Here is a 9335-nt window from a genome sequence, read left to right as displayed (position 1 = left end):
ATTTGAGGTTCTGCTGAAGAATCCAATGTCTGCATCGCCAGACTGTCCTCCACTGTTTGATTTCAAGAATGAAAAATGAATTGGACTTTTGAGTTAAATTTTCCACAGCATCCTCCTTGATGGCACATATATTTTACCAGGTGGTGCCATCGTGGTAGACTTATGGAAACCAAATGAACAGTGACCCATTTTCTTTCCTACCCCCTAAATAAAAGCAAATTGACAGACCTTAATGGTAGAATTACCGTAGCTATTTTATTTCTTGAGGGAAAAGTTGTGTATTTTTCTTCCAGAGATTGGTCCTCCAGTTATATTCCACATACCCTTGTCATATTCTCCATGTGATGAGGTCTAGTGATGTTCACGTGGATTTTGAAGCTCTGCACGTTTAGTAGTCACTCACTAATATTCTTCACTCTTAATCATAGCTTACTAGTTCGGAAAACCTGATGGCATCTGTTCTCAAATTCTTTGAGACTGCTTCCCAAACCTGCCATTCTTGGCCGGTTTGGCCAACAATACACTAATGCGTATGGAGGCCATTTGCCTCATCATAGAGGGGATTCTCCAGTCTGGTGGACTCAACCTGTCTATGTATTACATGGTTGAACATTTATCTGAAATTGGAAAAGTCTAGCTAGTTGAACCTTTCCTAAGCAGAATCTGGTGTTTGCCGTCTCCTGTCCAAAAGAGTTTGGCTCTGTTGAGATAACCCTTTAAGAATTAATTTGGAATTAGAGGATTACTGTATATAAGGGCCCTCAAGGGTCAGTTTTGTTGACTCGGTCATGCTACCAGATGCTGATAACCATCCTGTTGGATATTTGACAAAATGGCTGCTGTATACAGTTGCTATGGGCAACTAGGTCGCTTTACTGAGAGAAGTTTGCATTCATGAGGGCCAATGATTAAGGGGAGGTGTTACCTATAACAACCAACGAGAATCCAGCAGTAATCTGATTGGTTGGTTGCCTCCAGGCTACTTGTACCTACATAAATGAGGCAGAACAATATGGCTTCTCTTGGAGTTTTTTATTTTATTTCACACAATCCAGACTCAGAAAATTCTTTTAAACATAAATGATGTAACTATATCTAAGATGGATACTCACCTGTCATCATATTGCACGTACTTACCAACATTTGAACCCCAAATAATAGGATCCCAGTTTGTCCAAAAATGTCCTTTTAATGTAAATTTTAATAAACCGGGCCCCCTTTGCAGTCCGATTCTCGAAAGTAAGACCAAAGTCGTATGAGCAGCCATTTAGTTTTCTCCTATACCTCAGATGAGGAGTTTTAAGTTTTGTGAGGAATCACTTATTTTTTGGATGGATGTGACCACCGATACTGGTGAGCAGTTATAAATTCATAGGCTTGAAGTTAATTCCTTGAAGATATTTGATCGTTGATGCTCCATAAATTTAGTCCTTTAAGGGAAGGTGTCATCAGAAAATCCCCTATTGTTTAAATAACGTTTGTTTATGTTAAACTTTTTTTTTTTGTTCCATGTCACTATCTATAATATATTAAAATAATACCTAATATCTTGCAGTTTTTGCACTGACCACTAGGCCTAATAATACGTTGGGACTTCCTGTTCTGTACAAGTAACTTTTCAGTAGCCATTGCATTATCATCACAGGCAGGATTACAATGACAGATATTAAATATATATATATATATATATGGATATGGCACAGGAGCCACCATTCACAATAGGTGATATCACAGCTTATCTACTCCCTCCTGACCTCTGCACAGGTCACAGAGCATGCCTACAAAATTCTCTCATAAAAGTTGATCAGGTCGCCACTTGTCTATTGTGTGTGTGGCCCACGTAGCTGCTCTCAAAGGACAAAGGGGCAGATTTATTAGGACTGGCGTTTTAGACGCTGGTCTTTATAAGGCCCTGTGCTGGCGGTGGATCCGCCATAGTTATGTAGAGGCGCCGGCCTTTTCATAACTTCGGGCGGATCCACCGCCGATACTAAATGTGAGACGGCTTCCTTGCTGTTTTACATTTAGACCATTTTCTACGCCTAAACCAGGAGAAGAAAATGGTAAATGAGACGGGCCAGTCTGCCCTTCCCGCCCTCCTGGCGTGAGCTGGTTGTGTTTAATAAATGACCCCTAAAATCTTGATATTTTAGGCTTAGTGGCCAGTGTGAAAACTGCAGGATTGTAGGATTTTATTTTTTTATTGATTTTTTTAATTTTTATTTTTTATATATGGTGACATGAAAAACAACTCAAAAAATGTTTAACCTAAAAACTTGATTTAAACAATAAGTCATTTTCTTAATGCCACATCCCCTTTAATTTAACCCTTCTCTTTATAACCTGGAAATATCCGAATTAGATAATTGCTCTTGATCTGATTTGCATGGCGTCTTCCTAAGGTGTTTTTTTTTATTTATTTTTTTTAAAGAAAATATCTGGTATCAACATATTAAACCTCCCCTGTAGTTATCGGCTGCCATGACAGGTCAGCGTTGCGTATTTAGTTGCCTTAGAAGTATGGCCGGAGTCTATAGGAGTCATACAGGAGGGGGGGGGGTTAGTACTATGTGACTATTTGCCCTTTTATGTATGTATATAGTGCTGCTCGATGTAAATGTAGAATTTTACTTGACGTAATCTATTTCGTTATTAGTTTATTATATACTGTAGATCTGTAGCTGCCTTTACCTAGCATTGCCTAATTAATATGGCCAATTTAAAGGGGATGTCCACCTAGGATCGTCATCCCGCATGCCATATAGATCGGTCTCTCTCAATGCTCTGCAAAAGTGGAATCTGTTGTGCAACCCCATGTTGAGAGTTGTAGTTTGACAACAGATGGAGTTTGGAGACCACTCTAAAAGGGATGCAAGTTTTCTGTAAAGACTTGGGCTACTTTCACACTAGCGTTTTTGCTGGATCCGTTACTGATAATACAACCGCCTGCATCCGTTATGAACGGATCCGGTTGTATTATCTTTAACATAGCCAAGACGGATCCGTCATTAACTCTATTGAAAGTCAATGGAGGACGGATCCGTTTTCGATTGTGTCAGAGAAAACGGATCCGTCCCCATTGACTTGTATTGGGGTCATGATGGATCCGTCTTGCTCCGCATCCCAGGACGGAAAGCAAAATACAACATGTTGCGGTTTGCTCTCCGGTCTGGGAACGAATGCATTTGGAAGCACTCCGTTCTGTCCAGTTCAGTTTTGTCCCCATTGACAATGATTTGGGGAAAAACTGAAGCGTTTTTTTTTCCCGGTATTGAGCCCCTATGACGGATCTCGATATCGGAAAACTAAAATGCTAGTGTCAAGGGTAGCCTAAGTTGGAATTTTTTGTAGGTACATTTCCCATTTAAATAGTTACAGTCCATTACGGGTTGTGCTATCCTTAAGGCCTCATGCACACGGCCGTGGCCCGTATTGTGGGTCCTCAATATGCGGGCACTGGCCGTGTGCTCACCGCATCGCGGCCGCATTCACTTGAATGGGTCCGCAATCCGGAACTTTGGTGCGGAACGGAGGCACAGAAACACTACGGAGTTCTATTTTTTATTTTTTTGTGCGGTGTGGACGGATCACGGACCTATTCAAGTTGAATGGGTCTGGATCCGTCGCAGCAGCTGCATGGATGGTGCCCGTGCATTGGGGACCGCAAATTGCACTCCCAAATGCACAGAACGGCTGAACAACGGCCGTGTGCAAGAGGCCTAAAGGGGTTGACCAGGATATTTTATATTGATTACTTTTCCTCATCCATATCCAATCAGTGGGGATCCAACTCCCGGCATCCCCGCCGATCAGCTGTTTGAAGAGGCTGCGGCCTCCTCACAGCTTACAAAGCACAGCGCCACCCATTGTATGGTGGCTGTGCTTGGTATTGCAGCTCAGGCTCATTCACTTGAATAGGGCTGAGCAGCGCTTAGGCCACGTGACCAATGTACTGTGATGTCACCGAACAAGGAAGAGGCTCTTCAAACGGCTGCCAGGAGTCGGACCCCCACAGATCAGGTATTGATGACCTGTCCTGAGGATAACCCCCATCAGTATCAAAATCCTGGACAACTCCTTTAAAGGGGAATTCCACCAAAATTTGTCTTTTGACATAAAATACAGTGGGATCAGTAAGCTAAGCCCCCACAGAACATCATGGCCACAGTGCGCTGCAGAGCTCCCAAACCCCTTTGATACTTCATAGAGTCCTTTTTTTTGCTGAAAGTCTGAGTTGTGTGAAAGGGAAGTTCCCCTTTAACTCCTCGCTTGTCAAGTTGTTGTTTTTTTGTATAATACCAGGACTCCACTTATTATGTGTACTTTACGCTCCCCCGCTTATTACGTGGAGCAGGATGCCGCACGTTATGTCTTTTTTACATAGAAGAAGTTGTTGCTAATCAGTTTGTGCAGTTTATTACTGGGGTCTTGTTTGCGCCCTACATGATTCGTCTTGGTCTTGTATTATTTATGTGAAGATTTTGGGGTGGTCTATGTTACTGTTACCGAGGGTCTTGTCATTGGGTCCATATGGAGGCGCCGTATTAGATGTGTCAGTGTTAGGGCTTGTTCACACGAACGTGCCGTATTTTGCGGATCCGCAAAACGCGGATGCCGCCCGTGTGCCTTCCGCAATTTGCGGAACGGAGCGGACTGCCCTTTATAGAAATGCCTATTCTTGTCCGCAAAACGGGACCACGGAACGGAGTGCTGTCCGCATCTTTTGCGGCCCTATTGAAGTGAAAGTGTCCGCACCCGAGCCGCAAAAAATGCAGCTCGGATGCCGAACCAAACCACAGTCGTGTGAATGAGCCCTTAGGCTGAGCTGAGTTAGTGCCGCGGTACCTGATCCAAGCCTGGCGCGAAGGCCTCTTTCGTCAGTGATTCACATACATGTGCTGTCCATGGTCTCCACGGACTACTCGCCTATCCGTTGACTGATGTGTGTATTCACACCACGGACTGTGGGTCCATGGTGATACCACGGAAGCACGCTCCAATTTTTTCCGTGATTCGGGATCCCTTACGCACATTATAGTCTATGGGTTTGTAAAAAAAAACAAAAAAACTTTGGTCCATGGTTTTCACGGATCGTTGCTAGAAGATACTCCTAGCAGTGTCCGTGAAACATGGATGACACACGGGCTAACACGAATGGATCACGGACCGTGCCTTTCATGGTTATCCACGGAAACTGACTTTTACCCAAGTAGTTCTATACACTTACCAACTTTGCAGTTGGTAAGTTCGGGGCAAATAGGCCCTGTCACCGGGAATTTTCATTTCAATGGGGCCGCAAAAGATGCGGACAGCACTCTGTGTGCTGTCCGCATACGTTGCTCTGTTCCATGGCCCCGCAAACATTATGAGTCCTGTCCTATTCTTGTCCGTTTTGCGGACAAGAATAGGCATTTCTATAATGGGTCTCCTGTTCCGTTCCGCAAATTGCGGAAGGCACATGGGCGGCATCTGTTTTTTGCGGCTCCGCAATTTGCGGACCGCAAAAACAGCACGGTCGTGTGAACAAGCCCTTAGGTTGGTAAAATTGGGGTATTCAACTCCACCCCCCTCCCTCCCCGGGAATGCCCCAGGTCCACCAGATATTGCACTAACCCTAAGGCTCAGTTCACACCTGAGCGTTCTGAAAGGAGCGCTCTGTATGCGCGATTGTACGGGCGTTTACAAGCGCGCATACAGAGACAAGCGTACACACAGTGTCGCGCGTTCCCGAAAGTCTATGTACGGGAACGCGCGACAAGCGCCCAAAAAAACGCTCCTGTACTTGTTTGAGCGTCGGGCGTTTTACAGCGCGATCGTACGCGCTGTAAAACGCCCAGGTGAGAACCATTCCCATAGGGAAGCATTGGTTTCTCCTTGTTGAGCGTTTTACAGCGCGTAGGAACGCGCTGTAAAACGCTCAGGTGTGAACTGAGCCTAAGGCCTCTTTCACACGAGCGTGTCCGGATAAGGTCTGGATGCGTTGCGGCAAACCCGCGCGAGTAGGTACACAATTGCAGTCAGTTTTGATTGCGTTCCGTTGTTCAGTTTTTATCGCGTGGGTGCAATGCGTTTTGAACGCGCGTGATAAAAAACTGAATGTGGTACCCAGACCCGAACTTCTTCACAGAAGTTCAGGTTTGGGTTAGGTATTGTGTAGATTGTATTATTTCCCCTTTATAACATGGTTATAAGGGAAAATAATAGCATTCTGAATACAGAATGCATAGTACAATAGTGCTGGAGGGGTTAAAAAAAAAATATAATAATTTAACTCTCCTTAATCCACTTGTTCGCACAGCCGTCATCTCTTCTGTCTTCATCTGTGAGGAATAGGACCTTTGATGACGTCACTGCGCTCATCACATGGTCCATCACATGATCTTTTACCATGGTGATGGACCATGTGATGAGCGTAGTGACATCATCAAAGGTCCTATTCCTCACAGATGAAGACAGAAGAGATGCTGTGCGAACAAGTGGATTAAGGTGAGTTACATATTTTTTAAAAAAAAATTTAACCCCTCCAGCGCTATTGTACTATGCATTCTGTATTCAGAATGCTATTATTTTCCCTTATAACCATGTTATAAGGGAAAATAATAATGATCGGGTCCCCATCCCGATCGTCTCCTAGCAACCGTGCGTGAAAATCGCACCGCATCCGCACTTGCCTGCGTTGCGTGAAAAACGCACAAAATAAAGCATGCTGCGATTTTCACGCAACGCACAAGTGATGCGTGAAAATCACCGCTCATGTGCACAGCCACATAGAAATGAATGGGTCCGGATTCAGTGCGGGTGCAATGCGTTCAACTCGCGCATTGCACCCGCGCGGAAAACTCGCCCGTGTGAAAGGGGCCTTACGGGTTATCGATAGCCCTACCCATTTCCGGCCCTGGACAGTCCCTGCAAATTCGGGACAGTTGGCAACTATGGGTACTGCCTCTGGAGATTAGGGACAGTCCCTGCAAATTTTGAGATTATTGGCGACAGTGCTCATAGATATAGCCACCAAGAAAAAGGTTGCAGGATTACAACTGTAAAAAATTTTGTCAAATTTGCCGTGTCCTGTATTAACAATGTCATTTTGGACTAATGTATTATTTATATAGGTTTATTTTTATTTTATTGTCTTTCCTAAAGGGATTTCGGGTTATTGATGGCCCTCTTTGTAGCTGTCGTGGGTGGTGGGGGCTATTCTGTAGGCAGGCGCCGCCGCTAGATGACCATGTGTTTGTATACTAAAATCTCATGCTTGTAGAATCGGCCCACAAAATGGCTGCCTGTTTAGATTTTTCACAGCGCCATACGCCAACTAGAGCCCCAAACCGCTTTAGTGGCCGACACGAGAGCGAAACGGCTTCAGATTTTGCAGCATTTGGCCTTACGCCTTGTGTGACGTGAACTCGGAAGCAGTAGGAGGCTTCAGTTGTAGAAGGAACGATGGCGCAAGAGCAAAACCCATTATGATATCCATGCTGCGCAGCAATAAACCTACAGATCACCTCTTACACCTGAGCGGCGTGCTTGCGCCCCCTTGTGGAATCTGTCTTGTGACCATTTGCCATGTCCTGTATGTAAAATATGTTCACGTTTGTATTTTTTTTTCACATGTATGATTACAAGGAAATAAAGCAACCTAAGGCGTTGGTCTTCTGGTTTGGAGTCCATTATTGGAACGGATGGGAGTATGTTTGTTAAAGGGGCTGTTTGTAAGGCCTCGTTCACATTTGCCATTATTGGCAGGACAGATATAGTCAACACTGCCACATCTGCAAAAAGAAAGGCAGGACGCTACAGCTGGCAGGGATCCTTCATCATTTCACAATTTAGGCTACTTTCACACTAGTGTTTCTATTTTCCGGTATTGAGATCCGCCATAGGGTTTCAATAACAGGGGGGGGGGGGGGGAACGCTTCCGTTTTGTCGCCATTCATTGTCAATGGGGACAAAATGTAACTGAACAGAACGGAGTGCTCCGAAAAGCGTTGCGTTCCCATACTTGTCTTTCCTCTATGGCAGGGTTTCTCAACTCCGGTCCTCGGGACCCACCTGCCGGCCATGTTTTCAGGATTTCCTGTGTATTAAGCAGGTGATAGAATTAGTGTCAGTGCATCAGGACTTACCACAGGTGTTCATCCCGTGGGATATTGTCAAATCATGACCGGTAGGTGGGTCCCGAGGACCGGAGCTGAGAAACCCTGGGGCCTTAGAGTCTAAGGCCTCATGCACACGACTGTGTCCGTTTTGCAGTGCGCAAAACACAGATTCTGCATTTTGCGGAACGGAACGTCCGGCCCTCAATAGAGTAGTCCTATCCTTGTTTGTGGTATGGACAAGAATAGGACATGTTCAATTTTTTTTTGCGGTGCTGTGGAACTGACGCGCGGATGCGAAGAGCTGTCTGCATCATTTGAAGCCCCATTGAAGTGAATGGGTCCGTATCCGACCCGCAAAAATGCGGCTCGAATGCGGGCCCAAACCACGGTTATGTGCATGAGGCCTAAAGGTCAAACTGACTTGCAGACAGGTCACCACAGGTCTGGAAGCATCAATCACGTGCTGACGGGCGTGCTCCGCACGGGGCGAGGCCCTGTATTGTCTCCCAGGCATGCCGACTCTTGACTTCCCGGATAAAATAGCAGTGTCTATTGTCTGTTGAGCAGATAAGACTTGTCTGCAGCCGTCGCTTTATGGGAGAGTTACTTAGGTATTTACGGACCATTTCCACTCTGCTGTAAAGTCAGGAGTCAATAAAAAGTTGAGCTTCTAACAATCCTGACATGTCTGCTTCAGTAACCACTTTCATTCCCCATGTAATAACAATTCTGGAGCTTCTATTCTTATGCATCTGCTATTCCTTTATTATTCCTCCTAGAAGTTGTGAGTACATTGCTAGCAGTTTGCAATAAAGGCCCAGATGGGTGTTACCTTTTGGGTGTGTGTCCCTGCACAGTCTGACACTGGGTAGGGCTAAAATGTGCAGGGATACTCGCCCAACAGGTAACACCCAGCTGGACCTTCAAACTGCTAGCCATTTATACATAACTTCTAGAAGTAATAATAGAGGAATGCCACAACATAACAGTTATAACTATAGATGTTCCAGAATGATTATTACATGGGGAATGCAAGTAGTTCCTAAAACAAACATTTTAGGAGAGGTCCTCTGTAATATGGAGTCTGGTTGCTAAATGAGGCCTTTACATTCAATGGGCTAATTGTTCGTCATGTGCAACACCCTGCAAAAAGACAAGACGCTCGTTTATATGGGCCCCAAATGCCACAGCTGATTCACTGTGTTAAGTCTAGTGTGTTCTTTGAATCCCTGTGTC

This window comes from Bufo bufo, chromosome 3, assembly GCF_905171765.1.
Source record: "Bufo bufo chromosome 3, aBufBuf1.1, whole genome shotgun sequence".
NCBI lineage: Eukaryota > Metazoa > Chordata > Amphibia > Anura > Bufonidae > Bufo > Bufo bufo.
Note: the sequence above shows the minus strand (reverse complement) of the source record.